Genomic DNA, 8,138 nt, shown 5'->3' on the forward strand with positions numbered 1-8,138 from the left:
GCTCCACCTGCTCTACTCATTCTTTATTTTAGAAATTTGAGTCTTCACTCATTTTTCTTGGTCAATCTAGTTAAAGGTTTGTTAATTTTAATGATCTTTTCAAAGAACCAACTTTTGGTTTTGTTGATTTTTTTCGATTGGTTTTTCTATTCTCTGTTTTATTAATCATAATTTCCCTTCTCCTTACTTTAGTTTTACTTTACTCTTCTTTTTTCAGTGTCTGAAACAAGTTTAGGTTATTGAGTTGGGGGTCTTTTTTCCCTTTTCAGTTGAGCATTAAAAAAAAAATAGAGCAGTTATAGGTTTACAGAAAAATCATGCGGAAAGCAGAGTTCCCAAATACCTCCCCCACACACTCATTTTTCCTATTATTAACGTTTTGCATTAGTGTTATACCTTTGTTACAATTGATATAACATTGTTATTATAATTATACTATTAACTATAGCCTATATTTTACATTAGGGTTCACGGTTTGCATTGTACAGCTCTGTGGGTCCGCCCCTCCTCCCCCTCCCCCCGGTAACTTACATACAACTTAAAATTTTGCATTTATCCACCTTCAAATATACAATCTTGTGGTGTTAATTACATTCACAGTGTTGTTCCTCCATCATCATCATCCATTGCCAAGAATTTCCATCACCCTAATTAGAAACTCTATACCAATTAAACTTTAACTTCCCATTCCCCAACCCGACCCAGCCCCTGGTAACCTGTATTCTAATTTCTGACTTTCTGAATTTGCATCTTCTGCTTCTTTCATATAAGTGAGATCTTACAGCAATTATCCTTTTGTGTCTGGCTCATTGCACTCACATGTGTCTTCAAGGTTCACCCATGTTGGAGTATGTATTAGAACTTTATTCCTTTTTAAGACCAAATAATATTCCATTGCATGTATATACCACATTTGTTTATCCATTCATTTGTTGATAGGCACTTGGGTTACTTCCACTTTTTGGTAATTGTGAATAATGCCAGTATGAACATCAGTGCTCAAATATCTGGTTGAGTTTTTGCTTTCAATTCTTTGCGGTATAAACCTAGAAGTGGAATTGCCATATCGTGGTAATTCTATACTTAATTTCCTGAGAAATTGTTAAACTGTTTTCCACAGGGCTTTTCTATTTCATATTCCCACCAACAATGAACAAGTTTCCTATTTCTCTACCTCCTCTCTAACACTTGTTATTTTCTGTTTTTTAAATAGTCATCATTCTAGTGAGTGTGAAATGGTATCTCTTTGTGGTTTTTTGATTTGCATTTCCCGGATGGCTTGGGATAGTTTAACATTTTATCATGTGTTTATTGGCCTTTTGTCATTTTGTATATCTTCTTTGGAGAAATATCTATTCAAGTCTTTGGTCTATTTTTTTAATTGGGCCTTTTGTCTTTTTGATAATAAGTCATGGGAGTTCTTTATATATTTTTTGCATTTTAATACCTTTTTGATATATGGTTTCCAAGTATTTTCTCCCATTCTGTGTCTTGTTTGTTGTTGTTGTTTTTCCTACTCTTTCTTCTATTTTTTACTGTATGTGTGTTTATAGCTATAAATTTCCTTCGAATTGCTTTTGCTGCATCCCATACATTTTGGCGCATTGTGTCTTCATTTTCACTGATCTCAAAGTACTTTCTAAATTTTCACAATTTTCAAACATCTTTCCCTTAATGGATCATACTTTTCTTATGATGATGTTATGAGATTTTATGGTGCATGGTCTGTAAAGCCAATACTAGTGTTTTGTTTTGTTTTAAGATTTATTTTTATTTATTTCTCTCCCCTTCTTCTTCCCCTCCATTGTCTGCTCTCTGTGTCCATTCGCTGTGTGTTCTTCTGTGTCCGCTTGCTTTCTTGTCAGGTGGTACCAGGAATCTGTGTTTCTTTTTGTTGTGTCATCTTGCTGCATCAGCTCTTCGAGTGTGCAGTGCCACTCCTGGGCAGGCTGCACTTTATTCGTGCGAGGTGACTCTCCTTGCAGCGTTCACTCCTTGTGCGGGGGCCACCCCTACGCGGGAGGCACCCTTGCATGGCATGGCACTCCTTGCGCGTGGCAGCACTGCGTGTGGGTGAGCTCACCACACAGGTCAGGAGGCCGTAGATATTGAACCCTGGACCTCCTACATGGTAGGCGGACGCTCTATCAGTTGAGCCACATCTATTTCCCCAATACTAGTGTTCATGGGGAAGGAACTCAAAGGTAATCTGGCTCCAGACTCTATGGACTCATGTTTTCCTCCTGAAAAGGTTTCTTTCATCTGCCATCAAATAACCAACTCTGTGACAATGGGGAAATTGCTTGGTTTTTCTTGGTCCTTACCATCCTTTCTACTAAAATCTTGTAACATCATCATGAGAAAAGCAAGATCTGTCAAGGGAAAGAGCTTTGAAAATTGTGAAATACAAGCCTAAGCAACAAAGATGTTCACCTCAGAGTTGTTTACAATGGAGAACTGGAGGACCGGAAACAACATAGATATCCAAAAAGAGGAGACTATTTAAACAAATTATGGAACATCTTACAGTGAGATGCCATAGGTCCCTTGAGAATGGAGATCTTTTCCTCTGGTTGATTGATGAATCCCCTTAGCACCCAAAGCACTGCCTGGCATATATTAGATGTTCAGTATTTATTGGAAGAAAGAATGAATAAATGTAGTAAGAGACATGAAAATTGTGATGATTAAATATTTCTCTATGATTCATTTTAAAAATAAAGGAAGATTGATTTCTAAGAGGCATCCTTGACCAAATGGCTTCTTTGGCTACCTACCTAGCTGTTGTTTTTCTGCTTGGGATAAACAAGTAGACTAGAAAAGCCAGTGGTGGCTTTTAAGAGACTAGGTGGGAGAGTAGGAAAGTTAGATTTCAGAGAGCACAGAGCTATTAAGGGGGACATTTGAGACTGTTTCCTGGGTGCTGAACAATGAAACTCTCTCCTCCATGGCCCACAAAGTCTTCAGTAAGGTAGACTGTGCCTGGCCATGCCTTTTCAACTGCATGTGTATTTTTGGAGGATAAGATGAAATGTAGAGCCTGGCCTGCTTACCCATAGGTAAGCAATCACATCTGGGTAACATAACGTAGAAGAAAATTTAATGACGTGGAAAGATGCTCACAATACATTGTTAAAGAAAATAATTGGTTACAGAAGGGGATCGCCAATGCAATCCTATTGTAGTTAAAATAGAAAAACATCTGTTCATGACTGGGTGGTGGGATGAAGGAATTTTTTTCCCTTTTTGATTATTCATACTTTGTGCTCTTCTTTAATGAACATGCATTGCTTGTGAAATTGAAAATAGGGTGAAATGTTGAATGAGCTTGAATTGTCCTTCTTACTGTGTTTGATTGGGTGGTAAAGAAACTGAACTAAATACCATTTACAAAAATGATGGGGTGGGGGGGTGGGGAGTGGGGTATATGGGAACCTCTTATGTTTTTTATGTTTTTTTATGATTTTTAATGTAAAGTTCTTTGTGATCTATTAACTTTAATTTAAAAAGTGTAAAAAAAAAATAAATGAAAAGGAAAAACAGAAAAAAAAATTACATAAATTTGTTTTGTTTTGTTTTTAGGAGGTACCAGGCATTGAACCTGGGACCTTGTACATGGGAAGCAGGTGCTCAACCACTTGAGCTATATCCACTCCCTAAAAAATTGCATAAATTTATAACCTGATTTTAACGTTTATATGTCAATGCAACTGATCTAGATTACCTACCAGACTTTAAAAAGAACAAATTTAGAGACTAGCACTACATGATGTCAAGGTATATTATAAAACAATGGTGATCAAAACGACATGGTGTTTTCATACAAATAGGGAAGTAGTCAATGTAGTTAATGAAAGAAACCTGTACATATATGCTCAAATAAATCTCAAAAATGTCTCTTTCCAAAAAAAAAAAAGAAAGAAACTGAACTAGAGATCAAGTGACTTGGTCAAGGTTAAGCCAAGACCATTGATTCACTGCCAATCCAGTGGCCTTTCTACTTGAGTGGAAGGAAATATCTCACCAGTAGTGTTTTGAGAGCCTCAGACCCAGAGCATCTGGAAGACCTGTAAGACCAAGCAGTTCCTTTTTCCACTCATTCCCTTCTGCCAGAATTCAGAGAACAACCATTGTCCAGAACTGTATCGGGGGCCACAAGTATATTACTTCTCCCATTTCAAAAGACGCTCACCAGGTTTTCTTTTGTACTTCAAGTCAGTAACATGGCTCTTGGGATGCTCTGGGCAGAGACTCATGTCAGTAGGATGGGCTGTGTGGCCTCTTGCAGATTGGATCAGTTATAATCTATAACTCACATCCACAGAAAACAATCCTCTGGGTGAGAGGGACACAATGAGGGGACAGCCCAAGAATCATACCCATGAATAAATGTACAGTACTGGAACTGAAAAGGCCTTCAAGATCAGCTGTCTCATCACTGCATGACATCAAGAACTGAATTTCAGTTCGCACAGGCCAACTGTAGAGCCAGACTAGAAGCGAGGTGGGTTTTGCTTCTTAAACATCTCTCTCTCTCCCATCCTTTCCTGCCTATCCTCCCGCCTCAGCCTGGGATGCCTATAGGAATATTACAACAACTTCTGAGCTGATTTTCTTTCAACCCTGAGCTAATAAACTTAGTGATTTAGCTAATAAATTTAGCAACATTGCAGGGTACAAAATCAACATGCAAAAATCAGTGTGTTTCCATACACCAAGAAACAATACAAAAAGGAAGTCAAGAAAACAATTCTGTTTACAATAGTGTCTGTATTAGTCAGCCAAAGGGGTGCTGATGCAAAATACCAGAAATTGGTTAGTTTTTATAAACGGTATTTATTTGGGATAGGAGCTTACAGATACCAGGCCATAAAGCATAAGTTCCTTCCCTCACCAAAGTCTATTTCCACATGTTGGAGCAAGGTGGCTGCTGATGTCTGCTAGGGTTCAGGCTTCCTAGGTTCCTTTGGGCTCAGCAAAAATGTTTTCTTCACAAGGTCAGCTGTAGATTATGAGGTTTTCTAGACTTTGCCTCTCTCTACAAGGTCAGCTGTAGACTGTCAGGTGAATGGCTCTGTCTCTCCCTGGGGTTTCTGCTGTGTCTAAGGAGCCATCTCTATTCCTCTGTGTTCTTCTCCTGGCTCAGTTCCTCTCTTCCCAGGGCTAGCTTCTCTTTCCTCTGCATGCTGACTTCTTGGGGCTCCAGCTTAAAACTTCAGCATCAAATTCCAATATCAAAACTCCAAAATCAGAAACCCTCAACTCTGTCCTTTGCCATGCCTATTATCTGTGAGTCTCCACCTACTAAAGGACTCAACCCTAAAGACTTGGCCCAATGAAAGCCCTAATCATAACTTAATCATGCCCAGGCACAGACCAGATTACAAACATAATCCAATATATATTTTTGGAATTCATAACCATATCAAACTACTACAGTGTCTAAAAGAATAAAGTATCTAGGAATACATTTAACCAAGAATGTTAAAGACGTGTAAATTGAAGACTACAAAACATTGTTGAAAAAAATTAAGGAAAGGGAAGCGGACTTGGCCCAATGGATAGGGCATCTGCCTACCACATGGGAGGTCTGTGGTTCAAATCCCGGGACTCCTTGACCCATGTGGAGCTGACCCATGCACAGTGCTGATGCATGCAAGGAGTGCCAGGCCATGCAGGGGTGCCCTCTGCATAGGGGACCCCCACGTGCAAGAAGTGTGCCCTGAAAGGAGAGCTGCCCAGTGTGAAAGAAAGTGCAGCCTGCCCAAGAATGGCGCCGCACACATGGAGAGCTGACACAACAAGATGACACAACAAAAAGAAACACAGATTCCTGTGCTGATAAGGATAGAAGCGGTCACAGAAGAGCACACAGCGAATGGACACAGAGAGCAGACAACTGGGTAGGGGGGGAAGGGGAGAGAAATGAAAAAAATCTTTTAAAAAAATTAAGAAAAACTTTTAAAAAATGTTAAGACATCCTTGTTCATGAATTGAAAGACTTACATTTGTTAATATGGCAATACTACCCAAAATGAGTTACAGTTTCAAAGGAATCCTGACCACAGTTTCAGCAGTCTATTTTACAGAAATGGAAAAGTCAATTTTATCAAATCATATGGAATTTCAAGGGGCTCTGAATAGCCAAAACAATATTGAAAAAGAAGAACAATGGAATAGAGCTGAGAGCCCAGAAATAAACCCTCACATCTATGACCAGCTGATCTTTGACAAAGGGTGCCAAGGCCACTAAGTGGGGGAAAAAATGGTCTCTTCAATAAACAGGGCTGGGAGAACTGAATATCCGCATGCAAAAGAATGAAACTGGACCCTTTCCTCACACCATATATAAAAATTACAAAAAAATGGATCAATACCATAGATAAAAGAAACAAAACCATGAAACTCTTAGAAGAAAACATAGAGGAAAATCATCAGGACCTCATACATGGCAAAGGATTCTTAGATATGACATTAAAAGCCCAAGCAATGAAAGAAAACAATAAAATTGGACTTCATCAATATTAAAAACATTTGTATATCAACAAACTTTATCAAAAAAGTGCAAACCCCAAGTGCAATGGCAAAGACCAAAAAAGAATGAAGGTCCAACAATGAGCCCTTGATACTAATGATTATGCTTGTAAGCCTGTGCACCTGAAATAAGAACAAGGCCTAGAGCTGCAGGGTGCCTAAGAGTTACCTCCTGAGAGCCTCTGTGTTGCTCAAATGTGGCCAGTCCCGAAGTCAAACTCAGCATGTAAATGCATTGCCTTCCCCCCAGCATGGGATATGACTCTTGGGGATGAGCCTCCCTGGCACTGAGGGATTACTAGCAAGTACAAGCTGATGATGTAACTAGAAAATGACCTTGAATAAAAGAGTCAACTCGGACCAGCAGAATATCTCAATCTACATATAATATCAGGAGTTAAAAATGCTTTTTGACCTGAATAAAAGGGGGAAATGGAAAGGACAAATGAGTTTATATGGCTACAAGTCTCCAAAAAGAGCCGGGAGGTTATCAGAGGGGTTGCCCTTATGCACATCTGAGCAGAGTCCCAGAGACAGATAAAGTAGATACAACCCCAGGTATTGGTTCTTCTGAGGGATACAGAGACCCACAAGTTCTTGGTTATGGCAGATGGAGTTCAGTGCCATGTCAGTTGGCCCTACTTCGGAGTTTGTTTTTCTGAGCTGGACTCAGATGTGATCTTTGTTCACAAGCCTCTCCTGTTACTTTTACCAGAACTGTAGTTGGTGCTGGGGTTTAATGTATACCCAGGGGACCTGAATCTCTGGACTGACCATGTGATAGCCAGGCCCTGAGCCTCAACAGACTTCAGCTCCTACACTCTGGTTTATTGGACTTACCCCACTTGGCTAACATGGAGGTGAAGAAGGTCAACCACCACACCAGGGAGCCAAGAGTGCCTATAACTGAAAGCAGGAGGATTGCATCCAGCATCCATATGGAATCTAAGCCCCCTTTTGATATAGATGTGGAGTGGACACAACCATTCCAGGGTCCACAGGATGGAGGAATAGAGTATGGATTAGAGTGGACTTACTGATATTCTATTCATAAACTATTGTGATTAGTAATCAAGGAAAATGTGGCATTGGTGTGGAGAAAGTGGCCATGGTGGCTGCTGGGGGTAGGGAGTGGGAGGAAGAGATGAGATGTGCAGGCATTTTCAGGACTTGGAGTTGTCCTGGGTGGTGCTGCAGGGACAGTTTCCAGACATTGTATGACCTCCCATGGCCCACTGGGTGGACTGGGGGAAAGAGTGAACTATAATGTGGACCATTGACCATGTGATGAAGAAGTTCTCAGAGATGTATTCACCAAGCACAGTGAATGTCCCATGATGATGGAGGAGGTTGTTGTTACGGGGGGAGGAGTGGGGTGAGGAGGGTGGAGTGTCTATGGGGAGCTCATATTTTTTGAATGTAACATTAAAAAAATAAAGAAAAAAAAAGATCCATTGTGAAAAAAATAAGTGCAAAGGGAGAAAATAGTTGTAAATCATATAGCTGAAAAGCATTTAATATCCAAAATATAAAAAGAACTCCTACAACTCAATAAAAAGATAAATATCCCAATTAAAAAATAGGCAAAAGAGTTAAATAGACAT

Source organism: Dasypus novemcinctus, chromosome 2, assembly GCF_030445035.2.
Source record: "Dasypus novemcinctus isolate mDasNov1 chromosome 2, mDasNov1.1.hap2, whole genome shotgun sequence".
Classification (NCBI taxonomy): Eukaryota; Metazoa; Chordata; class Mammalia; order Cingulata; family Dasypodidae; genus Dasypus; species Dasypus novemcinctus.